Source organism: Megalopta genalis, unplaced genomic scaffold, assembly GCF_051020955.1.
Source record: "Megalopta genalis isolate 19385.01 unplaced genomic scaffold, iyMegGena1_principal scaffold0026, whole genome shotgun sequence".
Lineage (NCBI taxonomy): Eukaryota > Metazoa > Arthropoda > Insecta > Hymenoptera > Halictidae > Megalopta > Megalopta genalis.
Window position 1 is genome coordinate 1375860 of NW_027476096.1, and position 17194 is coordinate 1393053.

At 36.8% G+C, this 17194-nt stretch overlaps 2 long non-coding RNA genes across 5 annotated transcripts; one reads left to right on the forward strand and one right to left on the reverse strand.

Moving 5' to 3' along the window:
* Window positions 1–1817: 1817 nt before the first annotated feature.
* Window positions 1818–17106, reverse strand: LOC143260931 (uncharacterized). 4 transcript variants are annotated; one of them, XR_013035206.1, is made up of 6 exons: window positions 16433–17106; window positions 16144–16331; window positions 11617–11747; window positions 11143–11407; window positions 8546–11065; window positions 8340–8478 (listed from the first exon to the last, which is right to left on the reverse strand). It is a non-coding gene; the product is annotated as an uncharacterized LOC143260931 (long non-coding RNA). The 4 variants fall into 4 exon arrangements; XR_013035208.1 differs by lacking the exons at window positions 8340–8478; window positions 8546–11065 and adding an exon at window positions 1818–3298; XR_013035207.1 differs by having other exon boundaries at window positions 8000–11065; window positions 11617–11812.
* LOC143260932 (uncharacterized) lies at window positions 3498–11606 on the forward strand. The gene is made up of 2 exons (XR_013035209.1): window positions 3498–4791; window positions 5764–11606. It is a non-coding gene; the product is annotated as an uncharacterized LOC143260932 (long non-coding RNA).
* Window positions 17107–17194: the final 88 nt, after the last annotated feature.

Consider the following 17194-nt stretch of genomic DNA (forward strand, 5'->3'; position numbering starts at 1 on the left):
ATAGGAACGGATTCACCAGCAACTCTTGTTTCCGATCAAGTGATTCCCCGATTGCCTACAATAACTTTGCCACCTTCGATGGAAACTTTGACAAATGATTGCATTTTTGAGATACTTTCGAATCATTAATTCATACAAACGACAGTCTAAACGACATTCAAACATTTCATTATTTGACTTCTGCTTTGAGAAGCTCGGCGGCACGCATGACCGAATCATTGGGTATCTCCGAGGCGAATTATAGATTTGCCCGGCATAGTTTAAAGAGTCGGTACGAGGTTTCAGAAGCACTAGTCATCCATCATACGGATGCTCTTATCGAGTTAGCTCCGATTAAAAAACCGTCAGGTACTGCACTTCGCGAATTCATTGATAGTGTAAACATATTCTTGCACTCAGTGCCCTCGCAGCATCAGTAAAAACTTGAGATCTTTTTCTTGTTATTTTATTGTCCAAAAGTTAGACACCGCGTCACGTATCGAGTAGGGAAAGCATTCCGTACAATTGCAAGCTCTTCTAAAATTCTGTGATTTTATAGGAACTCTAGAACAACGGTCGCGATTGTTTGAGCGAACCGAACCGGTTACCGTGTTGCCCTCTTTGAGTGTCGGCACGGATTCACACAAGGCTAAAATCAGAAGCCAACCCATTGTGTCATCTCATGTTAGTATACCAAATCAATGCCTATTTTGCAAGGGTGAAAACATGTTGTATCAATGTAAAGAATTGAGATCGATGCCTCACGCTAAAATATACAAGATCATTAAGCGTCCGCACTGTTGTTTCAACTGCCCATTAACGGATCATAGTTCTAAAACTTGCACTCGTGGAACTTGCAAGAAATGCTGAGGGAAACATAAGACGCTACTTCATCGCGATAATGCAGCATCACCTACGGTTTCGACGTGTAGCGTGAAAGAACCCTCTAAAATTAACCCTCTAATTCGCAAGGAACAACCATGAATTATACAGTACTTTCAACAGCATTAGTTCACATTGAAGATCAGCATAGGAACAAGCATGAATTTTACGTTCTTTTGGACGTTGGCTGACAATCACAAATCATCTCAGAAAACCTTTGCGATAAATTAAACCTTTCGCGAATAAGTGTAAATGGCATGGTCGATGGTTTAGGAAAGGTTGTAAACCCGATGAAATCACGGACACAGACGCATGTTCATTCGCGATCTGGTAATTTTCGGTCGAATTTGTCTTGCTTAGTTATCCAAAATATAACTAATAACATACGTAACATACCATTCGATAGAACTAATGTTCAATTCCAACAAGAATTACATTGGCAGATCCTCATTTCAACGAATCGAAACGAATTGATCTGTTAATCGTTTCTTCACTGTTCTGGCAATTGCTGTGCGCAGGGCAATACGAAGCAAATGCTGGCTTAGTATGGCAGAAAACCCGTCTCGGTTGGAAACTAGGTGGAAATTTAAACTGACCTCGTGATAGTCCAAAAATCAATATTCGAACATTCCATACATTTACGCAAGATAATTTGGATCGCGCTATCACTAACTTTTGGGAAATTGAAGATAACATTTCAGTCCAACCGGAGCATGTAGTTGATCTTAATGGTGCATGTGAAAGACGCTGCAAAAAACATATAATTCCTGATATGGTCGAAGGATTATATATTATTATAATAATAATCAACTATTATATATTATTATTATTATTAGGATTATATATTATCATTATTATAATAATATATATATTATTATAATATTATTATATTATATTATATTATATTATATTATATTATATTATATTATATTATATAAACTCGAAGGATTAGGGACCTCTAGAGATCAGGCTGAAAAACGGTTACTATCAATGGAACGTAAGTTTACCCATCGCTTCTTGATCAGTATTGACAATTCATGCTAGCATAAGAAAGGCTAGGTCACGTGTGATTGAACCAATCGACATTACAGAATTAGATCATTATCTGCCACATCATGCAGTCTTTAAGAAGGCAAGCACAACCACAAAACTACGAGTAGTATTTGATGGATCCGAAAAAACTTCATCAGAAGTATCTTTAAACGAAGCACAACTTGTCGGTCCAATAGTCTAGAGCGATCTGTTCTCAATTTTGATTAGATTTTGGAAACATAACAATGTTTTATCAGCCGATACCGAGAAAATGTATCGGAAAATACGAGTTCGCAAAGAGGATAGAACATTCCAACAAATTCTTTGGCGCTCTAGCTCAGAACTTCTTATAAGGACGTTTGAGTTAAATACTGTCACTTATGGCACAACATCGGCTCCATATTTAGCAACGCGTACATTGATTTAAATAGGACAAGACCACATAAAGAAACTTCCTACTACTGCTCATGTAGTTATTCATGGCTTTTACGTGGACGATTTGCTTACGGGTTGTGTAACTGTTACAGAAGCGCGACATATACGGAAGGAATTAACAAATATTTTAGGTCAAGCAGGTTTCTCTTTAAGGAAATGGGCTAGAAATAATCATAACGCTTTACCAACATTAACTGACCACACACCAGGAAGTAGAGTTTCACACGATAGACGAAGACCCGAAACGTTAGGATTGCTATGGTCGATACACACTGTGACGAACTCAAACATACCTCAAAATTCCAACCAAAGTCTTCGGTGACTGAACGTGCTATTCTGTCCCAGATCGTACAAATTTTGTACCCTTTAGGCTTGTGATAGGGCCCGTCATTGTGCGTGCAAAACTGATAATGCAACAATTATGGCAACTGCTGGTACGGTGGGATGAAACCTTATCCCAAACCCTACACACACGATGGTACAGGTTACACACATAGAATTACAGAAAATCAATTTATTAAAAACACCGCGTAGAGTCTTGTAGGACAATATTAAAACCTTAGAAATCTTTGTTACAAAATAACAGATGGTTTTAATTAAAGGCAATATCGTTGCCACGTCTCGAGCTTTGTGCAGCACTGCTTCTTGCACGACTAGTCGGCAAGGTCAAACTAGCACTTCACGCACAATTTGATGACGAATATTATTGGTCCGATTCCATGATAACCTAAGCATGGATTCAAAGTCCATCATCAAGATGGAAAACTTTTCTAGCGGATCGCACTTCCGAGATTCAACAAATGACGCATGCTGAAAATTGGAATCATGTTGGGTCGGAACAAAATCCCGCAGTTCTAGCCCTAGTGATTTAATAACTCATGATCTAATAACTCATGGTGGTTTGGTCCAGGATGGTTAACTGAAGAAATTAATCAGTGGCCCAGGACAGACATTACTCTTCATGATGTACCTGAAAAAGCAAGGCAAATACCGATTACGTGTCACACATTTGCAAGTAAAAGCATTTCGGATAGTTTTGACATTTTTTCAAAATACTCCAGCTATTCGCAATTACGTCGAATCATAGTTTATTGTTTTCGTTTCATTAATCGGTTCAAATATCGACTTGAGAACTGCAAGGCATGTATTAATAGCAAGGTTCTTACAGTCGGGTATCAATATTTAACAACTAAGGAGCTTAGTAGGTCAGAACAGGCACTCATTAAATTAGCTCAATTAGAGGAATTTTCTGATGAAATTAAGCTTTTGACATGCAATAAAGACATTAATCCGACGAATCGATTGGCTTCGCTTAATACATTTTTCAACAAGGATGCAGTGGGTGTTAAATTAAAAAATGCACCTGTACCCTATATTCAGAGCCACCCAGTGATTTTCTTATCGTTATCAATTCTTTCTCGACGTATTAGTACACGAAAATTTGACAGGTTCCTGGGACATCAGATATTCCATAAATCAACACACATAAACAAATACTTACTCGCTTCCTCCCACCACCATCCGTCTCTGAAAACCTCAGTCAACAGCTCTCTCATATGAGCCGTTTATTTTGAAAGTGGCATAAGTCACTTCGTTTTTAAGTCGATATATTTAAGGGTTTGTGTTTTAACACGTTTAAAAATATGGATGCTAACTTTCGAGAAGATTTACTTGTATTTGTTACCTCAGGATACTGATATTTTTCTCAGTATAAATCATTTCGTATAAACATTAAAAAATCACCACTTTTCATTACGGTAAAGTGACTTATGCCACTTTCAAAATAAACGGCTCATATATCGAACAGTAAAATGGTTTCTCTAACAGAAAAGTAGATCGCACAATCAATAAAATCAGACACCCCAAGAATAGGCAGAACATAACCAACAGTGACGATACCCGCAATATCATTTTTTTTACCATGCATACGGGACACAATCAACCTTATAGGCAGAATACCCAAAAACCACAATATAAGAATCATCTACACCATCTACGCTAACATCAGCAGGCATTTACAAAATATCAGGCTCATGCGGCAAAGTTGCCATCGGCGAAACTGGAAGGAGCGTGAACATACGACTTAAAGAAACATGAACGATACGCCAGTTTGGGATGCATTCGATCAGTTGTTGCAGAACATCAAAGGACAACAGGACACAATATCCTTTTCAACGAAGTTAATGTCCGTCATAATTAGAATGAAAGCATACTTTCACAGGAAATACAGGGAAACGTTGGAGATAATGAAATACTCTAACATCATCAATAGGTCGCCAACGTAAATTAAACGCCAAACGGTTTAAATTAAACTCAATTAAACCAGAACGTGAATAGACACCTCTATATTAAGCAGAGCATCACCGGGCACAAACCACTATCAGTGTGACTTTGACCACCTGATGAAGCTAGCTGCAATGCTTGCAAAACGTTGGGATAAAGAAGAGGATAAAAGCTTCAATAGTAAGAATTATTTAATAATTTTAAAGATAATGTCAATTAAAGTTAGTTATCTTCTTATACAGGGTGTCCCAGGTTTTAATGTTCAAACTTTGTTAGTGTATTCTATGGCACAAAGTAAGAAAAAAATGTTATGTAAACATAGGTCATATAGAGAATAGTAATCAACTTGCTGTTACTGCGAGCATTGGCTTGAATAGATCAGCACATGCCGTGTGTTTATGTAAGCTGTGTTTATTAATACATTTCGAAATGTGTATTAATAACCGTTGTTGACAATACATGATTGACATCGATCGAAGATTTTTTTTTATTTTTTATTTTTTTTTTTTAGTTGATTACTATTCCTATTCTGAATTTTTGTTATAACTTCTTAATAAAGCTCTATATGACCTATGTTTACATAACATTTTTTTCTTACTTTGTGTCATAGAATATACTGACAAAGTTTGAACATTAAAACCTGGGACACTCTGTATACTGCGAATGTATACAGAGTGTCTAAATTATACTCAAAATCAGGAAATGAGGGGTTCCTGAAGTTATTTGAAGTAATTTTTTTCTCAGCGAAAATGCAATCTGCGGCATCGTTTACGAGTTATTAGCAAAAAACCGTGACCAATGAGAGGCGAGAGGCGAGGCCAATGCTGGCACGAGGCAGTGAGCGGAACTAGGATTCGTCCGCTTGTTGGCTCGGCCGCCTTGCGCCAGCCGAGTTCGTCTCTCATTGGTCACTATTTTTCGTTAATAACTCCTAAGCAAAGCTGCGGATTGCATTTGCGCTATCGAAAAAGTAACTTCAAATAATCTCAGGAACCCCTCATTTCCCAATTTTGAGTAATTTTTGGGACACCCTCTATGTCTTACCATATAAATTGCAACGACGAAGTGAGATGGTTCATGACGTAGTATTACGAAGGTTCCGCGATCGAATCTTTGGAAGCTGCGTAAATCTTATGTTCCTTTTTCTTGCAGAGACAAAACGTATTTATTGTTATTAGACATCGTGAAAACCGTTCGTGAAAAATAGTCAATATTAATTTAATATAGGGACAACTAATTGAAAGGTATAAGGTATTAGAGCGTAAAGGTCTAAGAGCGTACCTAAACCTTCATCCAACTGCGAATACTACAAGAATAATACAAACATTATCATAATAACAGAACATTATGTATAATAGTGCTAACATTGACAGAACTGATAATTTTATCATCAAAACCTCCAGAGATTATTATATTACCTCTCAGATTTCCAGAGACTTGATAATAAAAAAGTACTGGTGGTTAGCATACCAAAACACCATTATAACAAAGCTCAAAAGGAGAAAACCATATAATAGATAAAAGAGCTAAAACATACACGATCCCAAAAGTATGTAATAAAAGTCACTGTAAGGGGCACCATGTATAATAGTGTAAACATATTTTTAGTTTGTAAGTAATATTAAGTATTAGTGAATAAGAATGAAACTATCATACAGTAATGACTTTTTTTTACCGACTATTTTTATATTACTATAGAAGTATGTATGTACATAGTGCAATATTAACTAGTTCCTATTGAAGCTATGTACAAACCTGATATCCAAATATTAAATTATAATTATTCTCTTACATTTTTTTCTAGACATATTAAGTAGCTTAAAGCGACTCTAAGTTAAGGATATAAGTTAAACATTTATATAAAAAAGATATCTATTGTTGGATTCTTTTTATTGTTCGGGACTTTTATATTGTACCGGACTTCTTCGATAACGCAAGGGGTGGTAACCCATTGAAGAATACCAACGTTCGGCTTTCCATGCCGTTCAAAATCGATTCAAGCCGAAATCCAAGCTACCACTGCGTCGTTAAAGCAACGCGACATACCCAGTCGGCGAGAGCTAAGTCAGTGGAAATGAGACTTTAGAGTGGTAGCCGCTCCTGGCTTCCGCCGCGAACTTCAATTGTTTTTCGAATTTTTTCTCCTCGGCGTTGGACACGTGATTGTGCCTATATAAAATAAAGGTAAAATAATTTTTAATTTGTAGAAGTATAATTAAATTTCGAATTGTTGTAACAGATTTTGATAAGAAGAAATGAATGAGAAGATTTCTAAATATGATAATCGGTACAAGTTACTGTAAGTGTCAGAGGTAATTGTTTAATATAATGATAAAATTTGCTGATTATGAACATAACGAATGATGATAAAGTGAGGCAAGAATACTGATTTCGTTCGAGGGAAGACTTAGAATAGGCCATGAGATTTTCGAAGTCCCCATGGGATTCGAAGACATCACAATTTGAAGTTCTCACAATTCAAGAAGAAGTACACAAAGAAAGATCGTGAAACCATTTCCATTTAGAGATTTTAATAGTACCGTAAATTCATCGTCTCGTAGATGTAATTTCATTTTTGATTCTAGTAATAAAGTAACCAGCAAACCTTTTGAGTATTTGAATAAATGTGCTTCATCTAATGTTGGCGAACAATCTGTTAAATCTAATAATTTTAGTTCTCAACAAATCGGTCCTAATAAATCAGCACATAATACAAAAAATGAGATTATGATGTTTACTAAGTGGAAAATCCTGATAGATAAATGTGTCAATCTGTGCCATTTGTTTTCAGTATCTTAGCTAAATGTGGACAATTGTAAAAATGATCCATCCAGATAGTGTATCCTTGATGGAAAAATAGTTACCGCTGAACGATAACGGAATTTTTCGCGACCCACATCGACATTTCACTAGTAATGCTTGCGGCTACTCGATATCGAGACCCACGCCCCTATTTCACTATCACCTTACGAAGGTTCGTCATTGTCGATGAAATGGGAAGATCTCTAGAAACCCCGTTACTGGAACGCGAGGGTTAAAACTGGGACATCTTTTAAAACGGAATAACTTTTTTTATAACTGAACTAAACGACTTGAATTGTTTTAGATGATTGTTTTTAGATTCTTTAGATCATCTAAACAAATTCAAATCCGTTTAGTTAAGTTTTAATAAAATTATTCCATTTTATAAGGTGTCCCAATTTGGGTGTCTTCATTAATTTGACCGACTGTATAAAATTCATATTCTATATATAAAGAAAATGAATGAAAATGTAACTATTGAATACAATAACTATTTAACGATGTTTAAAAATCAATTTATCACCAATAATAACTCATTTACAATTGATGCAAATTAAATAATAACTAATTAAGAAGTACGTAGAAACAATTTGACAACAAATTAGCGAGCAATTGAAAATTAATGCTTAGGTTTCATATCTAAATATATATGCTCTTATTAATGCGAAACAGTTAATAAAAAATTATATAGTTACAAAATACAAATATTAAAAATATTCAATATACAATATAAATGGATTTTGTTGATTGTTATATGGAATTATTTTCCCATTAACGTTCCTAAACAAGTATATCATTTTCACGTGCACTGTGCCTCGGGAAACCCGGATTGCCTCAACGTGCCATTTCTTTACATGAAGTTGTTACGAAAAAGCTGTATGTGCTTTTTTGAAGCATTATAAATCTCGGTCCGCGTGAGCAGAACAGTAAAACGACCCTTCATCGATTCAACACGTTAGCCACTACGATTGTATACGGTTGACACAATTCTTTATGCAGGTTTAACAATTAATTGTTATAATGGTGTGTCGAGTACAAGAAATTTTGCTGGAATCTGCGCTGGACCTTCAAAAAGATTAAGTGGATATTTTCGGTTGATTAGGTCTAATACTAATAAACATCCGATACGTACATGACCTGACATCATCGCTTTTCCGGTATTCTGATGAATTCTTGTCTGCAAAGGATTATCAACTATTAATAACAATTCTAATTAAAAGTAAAGCCTCTGTAAGATCGGTAAATGGAGGCGCGTACTACACAATCGTGCTTACTATCTACGTGGATCACGATTTCGCGCATGAATCGCAGCATTTGGGGAATTTTAAACGTGGATCACTGATCTAGTGGAGCACGTGAATTCCTGGTAATTAATTTTCGATTATATAGCCATACGGATCGGCGCAATGACGGAGTTACATCCCGCGCGAGTCTGTATTCTGAGAGGAATCGATAGTTAGATAGACACGGACGGTTTTCCATGTGTATATCAATTCATCGTGGCTCGAAAATATTTATCAGAATTGCCTATTAAAATAAATTCCAGCGCCGGTCCGGACACACACGTTTCACTGACTATCGAGCTGCCATAAATCCGTACTTCTCGTCGTCCAAGCATCAATCATTCACGGTGATCGGGTTAATAACACTGGGAAAGAATCGTTCAGTTGGCAAACTGGCGGCTAAAATATTGTACGGATCACGCCAGGTACGATCATTTTTATAATCGACTTCGATCACTCGATGTATCCGTAGATCCTAATCGGTAACGTCTTCACTTCTACTGCAACGAACGATGTTTCCTTTTAATTAGTTCATTTCGCGTGAACTTGTTAGGCGTTGACGACCGTTTCAAATTCTGATTGCTAGTTTCGTGATATTTATAATATTGTTACGGCGACTTGTCCAAATCAAGCCGCTGTAATATGAAACTGTCTGGTTGTGAGCAACTCCTTAAAAAATAGTGGAAAATAGGGGTTGCCACGGAAGAGTGTTACCAACAGACAATCGAGGAGTCGAGATCGGACCGTCGAACGATCAACGTTTCAAATTGTAACATAATTGAATTGAATTGTATTATATTTTATATTCTTTATTGTAAATAAAATGCCGCTACGTGAGAGAAACGGAGTGGTTCGCAACAATATTTTTATTTTGCATAAAAGTCTGCAATGTATGTATGTGAAGCGTTCTCCTACTTTTTTCTAGGATACATCTAAATCATACATCATGTATAAACTTCTTGTATAACGCGAAACACAGCATACATCGCCTGTCCGCCGGAATGCATGCCAATTACACATCACCGTAAAAATACGAGATATACGAAGAGATACAAATTGTGCTGTCTTGTATTTCGGTGGATTAATCGCAAGGAGTTGACGTAATACGCGGATAGGACTCGTATTGCCGTGACAGCTGCTGGCGGATCCACGTATTAAGAGAATACAAATCTTGCAAAGATCTCTCTATTCACTTCTTATAGCCCGCGTAGAAGCAATTGTATTTCATAAATTGGACTTTCATGCAGTTGATTCTCTTGCATTTAAATGAATTTTAACCTACCAGAATTATTTTCGTCTTTGTTGCACAAAAAATTCGTTCAGAATGGATTGAAAAATGGTCCTTTGAACTTCCTCATGATATAAAATGTAAACTCCCTGAAGGATATGTACAAGCAGACACCAGGTGATTTCTTGTGAAAACATGAAAAAAATATAAAAAATATTGTTATATATAAATATACTTCCCGGGAAGATCGAGTTTGAATATTTAAACATAAGTTTTTTTATTCTTTTTTGTCGTTCCAAGCAATAGCAAAATTACAAAAAGTATTCTAGTAATGGTCTAGTAGACTGGTCCCGCAATCATCCAAACAAAATTCGAGTCATTTAGTCCAGTTCTAAAGAAGTTATTGTGTTTTAAAAGTTGTCCGACCATTGATGGTGATACAGTGACTGTTATTAATGTTCGGACAACTTCTCTGAAAGTTTCAAAATTTCCGATTGTTCTGATTGTCGCAACAGAACAATCAGAATAAGACTTGCCCAATGTTCTACACCAGACATCTTTAAGACGTCTTAAAGACATCTTTGTGCCATCTTGCCTGGTGTCCGCTTATGCATATGTCTATACGTATGAGATGCGGATAAATGAACTTTCATTTTGTCAACACAGAAATCTGCTATAGTTGTACTTTACTCGCATTGGCTGCAAAGATCGTCAAATATAATGTATTATTCTATTAACTTATTCTTAGTTATTTCATATTAAAACTAATTAGAGAAAAATTTGCTACTATTAAAGAAGCTGGTCAAGATACAACCTATTAGTCGTACTATGTTAAAACTAAGAAAATATTGCTACTATTAAAGAAGCTGGTCAAGATACATAAAAAAATTAGAAGTTATATTACACATACTTAACTAAAGCATAATAATAATTATTTGCTGGAAGAAGCACGTCAAGTTAAATAATTTATTAATACAAAAAATTACATTCTAATGGATCTGCCACGCGTCGAATTTCTCGAACCTGGCCGAGCTTGTACATGAGGTGCAACTACTCTCACCTGTGCAGGAACTGGAACTGCCCTCCGTACCGTCGTCCTTGGTTCTTCAACAGCTGCCGCAGGAAAACGTTCTCGTCGTCTCTGCATTATGCGCTGTTTATAGTGTCTCGCGGTTCGTCTCAGGATAGGATCATCCTTGCAGACATTCAGCCACTTACCTGACACTCTAGCAGCGCAAAGCAGAGACCGAGGATCCAACATGCGTAGGATTAACTGCGACACCTCCGGCGGAAGTTCAGAAATAAAATCCACCTTGGTAGGGTCGAGCACTCCAATCACATCAAGGAAAGTTCTGAAGTTTTCCATGTTGCTGATGTAGATACAAGACGTCGAATGAACCATTTGTCAGAATTTGTGGTATATATAGTCGTGGTCACGCTTCACGCTTCGGTGACTCGACCAATCAGGAGCGGTTACGCGCGACTGCACATATTAATTTAAAATTTTTAAAAATATAACCTTGCATTCACGCATACTGTGAAATGAGAATGCCATTATCGTAGGGTTGATGTCACCATATGGGACTACTATTTTAAACAAGAATACAATTTTTTAAATATATATTAAGAACGTCGATGTATTGCTTCCTATAATATATAACATAATACATCATATCTTTAAATTTTGCTTACCATTAGTTTCCTCTGTACCGCAGCGCCTGATCCATACCGTTACCCGTATCGACTACCTGAGGTATGAATGCATTGTTTTAGGAATCTTGGCAGGCATCCCTCCCATTTTCTCACTCGGAAAAGTCATTTTACTATTGTAAAGGAAATCATACTTGATTATTTTTAGTAAGGGCAAGCATTTCTGGTTGAGTTCTTGCTGAAAATTTAAAATGTGTATTTCGTAGAGCGGGGTTCAAAAGGAGAGTGAGAAGTGATACAGAAAGGGTGGGATACGAATCTCAGCGTAGTGTCTCCTTATCCACTCCGCCATTCAACAATGTGGAAACATGCATGAATATTTAGGTATATATCATAATTTTTTCTTTCTCTTAAATCGCATTTTCTAGGTTGAAAAATTGCTTGTTTCAATATAATAACATTTTTTTTAAATTACTTAATCTATATTTGCGGCAAACCTAACGAGTAGTAACTTTCTTCCTCACAGCAAAAAACGTTGACAAACATTTTCATTTGTTTTTACGATGTCGCAGTTTTACGTTAAATCTGAGAAAAATTGAGCGCACTGCTTGTGATAGTACATTATTAGGGAATTAATTTTAGGGTAGCATAGTATTTTTGTTTTCGAGATATCATCAATTTTCCGATTTTTTCTTGGTTTTCATTTTTGATAACCACAGCTTGTAACCAAAAAATCTGACAAAATTCTATATGCGGCTTGATGTCCGAAATAAGCTACATTTTTTTTTAAATTTTAAAAAGTCACCAAAGGGGGCAAATGGGCGGAAAAGCGCATAAATCTAATTTACACTGTAACTACCTTCACGAACAAGTGTTACAGGGTTGAAATTTTGCACAGATGAGTTTTCTTCTTAGTCAGCTATCAAACGGTAATATCGGTCATTAAAAAAACCTCTCAGGGCAATTGTGACCATCTTAATCGGCTAGAGCCTGTCATGGAAAAGAATTATATTATATTAATGTTGTCATAGAAAGTTTCATATCATCGCGAAGTCACAATTTCTTTTCCAGATTTTGCATACAGTGGACGAAATTTGTAAGTCGGAAATCTCATCTGCATTACAATGCTGTTACTGCGAAGCCATAATGTAACCATACTCGCGAGTTTCCAGGATGTAAACATAAACACAATATGTAATTCCTTTCAAGTTTGGTGCGAGATTTGTATTGGGACATCAACATTTACTTAGTTGTATTTCAGTATTCAGACAAGTACCATCGTTTACAGCTCAGAGAAAGTAAGCATTGAGTGTATCTATAACATCCTCTTTTATAAATAATTTCAAATAATTTCATTTTTATTAGAATGCCACGAGGAAAAGTTCTCAGTAAAGAGGGGCAGATAAAAATAGAGGCATATCGTGATGCAAAGCTTTCTCTTCGAGAAATAGCTATCAAACTCAATAGGTCGATTAATGTCATACACAATTTCGTGAAGTTAAATAAAAATTAGAATAAAAACCATTCAGGCGATAATAATAAACTCACACCGCGTGATCATTCAAGAATTCTCAGAGAAATAAAAAAATGGGAATAAAACCGCAAGTGAAGTAACAAAAGTTTTAGAATTGCCAGTAACTGAACGACGTGTGCAACAAATATTACAAAAAGATAAACGACTAATATGGACAAAAAAAACAACTAAAACCTCCTCTTACAAACAACCACAAAATCGAAAGGTTAACTTTTGCACGAAATCATATGACCTGGGATGAGGAGTGGAAAAATGTCATTTTTTTCGGATGAAAAAAGTTTAACCTGGATGGACCTGATGGCTTTAAATATTATTGGCACGATCTATGCATAGAAAGATCAATAGTTATGAGCAGAACATTTGGGCGAGAAAGTTTGATGATATGGGTTTCTCTGCAAAAACTCTAATTTGCAAAATTTTTGCTATAATAAACGCAGATAAATATATTGGTTTGTTAGAAGATAATTTAATCCCATTTATAGAAGAAAATCATAATGAAAGTGTTATTTTTCAACCAGAGTGCAATGAAAACAAAAGAGTGGTTTAGGCAAAAATATGTGTCACTTTTGACATGACCGGCACGTTTGCCTGACTTAAACCCGATGGAGAATCTATGGGGAATCTTGTTAAGAAAAGTATATAAAAATAATAAACAATACAACAATGCTAAAGAGCTAGAAAATGTTGTAAGACAAGAATGGAACAAAATTGATACTGCAATATTGCAAAGATTGGTTTGGAGTATGAAAAATAGAATATTTGACATAATTGTACATAAAGGTGGAAATATTAAATATTAATATTACAATATTTTTGTTCTTTATAATATTTTAGTTCACCATCCCTATGAAAATTTCGCTGTATAGTCACCTTTTTTATTATTATTTATTATTTATACAAAAAATGAAGATATTTTTTGTTTGTTAAGATATTTTTCTATTTCTGACCACTTCCTCATATATCTCACCGACTATGAATTTTATTAACACAATACTTAATATTTTTTATTAAAAAATATTAGTGTCTCTATACAAATTTCGTCCACTGTAAATACTAATTTTTTACAAAAAGACCCTACCGTTTGAGAAAGCTATGAAGCGTTTAAAAGTGCGTTGGAATTAATAAGGAATTTAAATGTAGATAATGACAGTGCAGAACGAGACTTGAAGTTTATCACCGAATATAATTGTTTATTAAGGTAAAATGAAAATAATTTGCAATTTATTTTCCACAAATCAACCTTAATGAAGGCTGTATATTGAACAATATGTAATATTTTATAAGATGTTTCAATTAGTTTTATTATAACGTATAATTAGAAATTAAATTTAGATGATATTATTATGTACATGTAACACATTATATCTTCATTAAACAATATTTTTTACTGCCTCTAAAACAGTGGAACACATTTATATTAAAATGATGTAAATAATAAAAATGTCAAAACTTTGACTCCAGTGTGGCACGGTTTCCCGTTGTCCAATCGCTCCGAAATTTTGTACACATTATTTCTTCACTATGTAGCACAATTTAATGGGATAAGCTAAAAAATACTTGGAAACCATTTTTTACTTTTATAGCTAAGGACCATCCTAGTGTATAGTCGCTTGCATAGCGGTAGGTAGTAATATGGTATCGCCGAACTCTCTACCGTTCGAGTGTTGTCTATTCATTAGCATTATTCATTGTGACGTCGCCCTATTTCGCGAGTACTATAAACGCGGTCAGAGGCAGCTTCCGGATTTTAAGATCCTTAGGCTAGATCACGCACGGCCCTACGTACGTGGTCCACCCGACGCAAAGCGGGATTTCTGGGAATCCGATGAGGAGCACGATACAACGCCGAGTGCCAGGCACTCAAATGGGTGTCTCATGAAACGCTAAATATTTCTTGGCAGGGTGTCGGAAACCGGTCCACGCGAGAATTAACACGGACTCGCGGAATTAACTGCGACTCGAGAATAGGCTCTAGATTAATCTTTAATCGGGTCAATGCTACAAAGCGGGCAATCATGAGATTGCACCCGAGAGTCCGCGCTCCTTACAATTCTTGCGAGGGATTGTTACTCGCGTTTTGTCTGAATTCTTTTTCAGTAACGATACGGTAATGCGTTATGATAGATTTTGTCACGAGATGATAGTCGCTAAAACGCAGATAGCGGTACGAGACGCAATTGTAACGTGTTCGCACGCGATATCGCAAAATACAAGAGAGCACGGTAACGGCTGAGGGAAGGTCGGCACGCATTCGCCGATGCTTCAGGAATTAACCCTTTCGTTACGGGTGCCGACTATAATCGGTGGCCGCAAGACGACCTGCGTATACGGGTGTCGACTATAATCGGCGTTCGCGCGACGATCTGTTAATAGAGCGACATTTTCCTTCACCTATCTACCAGTTGGAAAAACCCGAAATAGAAGGTGCGTTGTTTGCAGTGCAAACGACAAAAGACGCGGGTCTAGATACGAATGCAACAATTGTAATGTAGGTCTCTGCGTTGACCATTGTTTTAGAATTTACCATACTGAATTCAATTACTAAGAATTATAATTTGATGTCTGACTACCTCAAATTGTATTTTTATTTGTAATAATAGCAAAATTTCTAAATATGTAGATAACTTAATATTCAACACTCATTTTTATGTTTTTCATATAATACGATGAAACGGTTGTTATGTAGCTCTTAAAAAAGTGTACATACAAGACAATCACAAAGTGGCGTTGAAAGACGCGAGTTCGAACATCGAAGACTACCGACGTGCAAAGTGCACACTTCGCGTTAATTATAAAATTCGAGATTCATTGAAGATCGCAAAATACAATGCGAGAATCCCATTGGAAATCTTTCGAGAGCGACGGAAATGATGTCAAACCTAGTTAAACGTTTCCGCGTGGAAATGGACGGAAGCGGGAGGCGGGACGCTCCTCCACGCCCGCGAAAGCCTGAGCTATTCGGAATCTAATCCGTTACTCGCGCCTCTCCGAGCCACTTCGCAAAAATCGACGAAATATCATTGAATAGGACTCACCGCCACGCTTTCCTCCACCTCGTCCCCCGCCTTGGCCACAAAATACGCAGAGTCCTCCTCCTGTTTTGCTCGGTCGGTCTCTCCCCAATTCGCAAGGCACACCGGTACTATAGATTTTTCTTTGATCTAATCGCACTTGACTTCGCGGGATGCGCTCGCAGTAATAGTTCGCTCGACAGTAATCCTTCCTTAAAGATTATATACTTATATCCTTACTTGCCCAATTACAGTCGCTCGCGGCGACCGGGATGTCCTCGACATCCTCTCAGGGCGCCTCCACACTACTCACGCATAACGGAGCTCTTCTTTGGCTTCTTCTTTGGATGTTCCTCGAAACTTCGGTGTTCAGTGAGCTATGGTCCTGGTCGTCCCTAGGTATGTTGATACGTGTGTAAAGTGATCCTGGTCCTCCATCGGCGCACATGATACTTTAGGGTAGCTAGCAAATTAGAATACGGTCCCAATCCAGTTGCGGCCGCGGGGTGCCCTTCCGAGGGCCCGGGTGAGTACTTGGATCATCCTTGAAATCTCCGCGGCTCGGTCCGCGGAATACGAATTAGAAATACGCAATTATACCGAATATTCTTCAGGGAATGTTCTCGTGCCTGTGGCGTGCTCGCGCTGGTTGCGAAAGGACGGTCCGATCTACTCCATTCGCAGTTTCCTCCGACGTCGTACGAATTGCAACGTCATGTCATTAACCCTTCGCGCTCCAAAGTATTCTCTGCCTCCAAAGTTTTCTGTCTTTTATTTCAGGATTTGCTATAATGCAATCCAAGCATACTCCCGTATGTAAGTTTGCACCCTAATTAGTATTAGAACCACATAATTTATTCCTGAATATAATGCAGTAAGAATAACGTATGAGCATATTGCAGTAAGAATAACGGAGGAAGACTATATTGATCGACATTTGCGAACAGTTCGACGGCCTTTTTGCACAGCGGTGTCATCGTCTGTACGTGCAAAATGTAACAGCTGTAGCTGCATACGAGGCCAAACTCTCTACCGTAGAAGCCTTATCTATTTTAATTAATAAAACATCGCTACA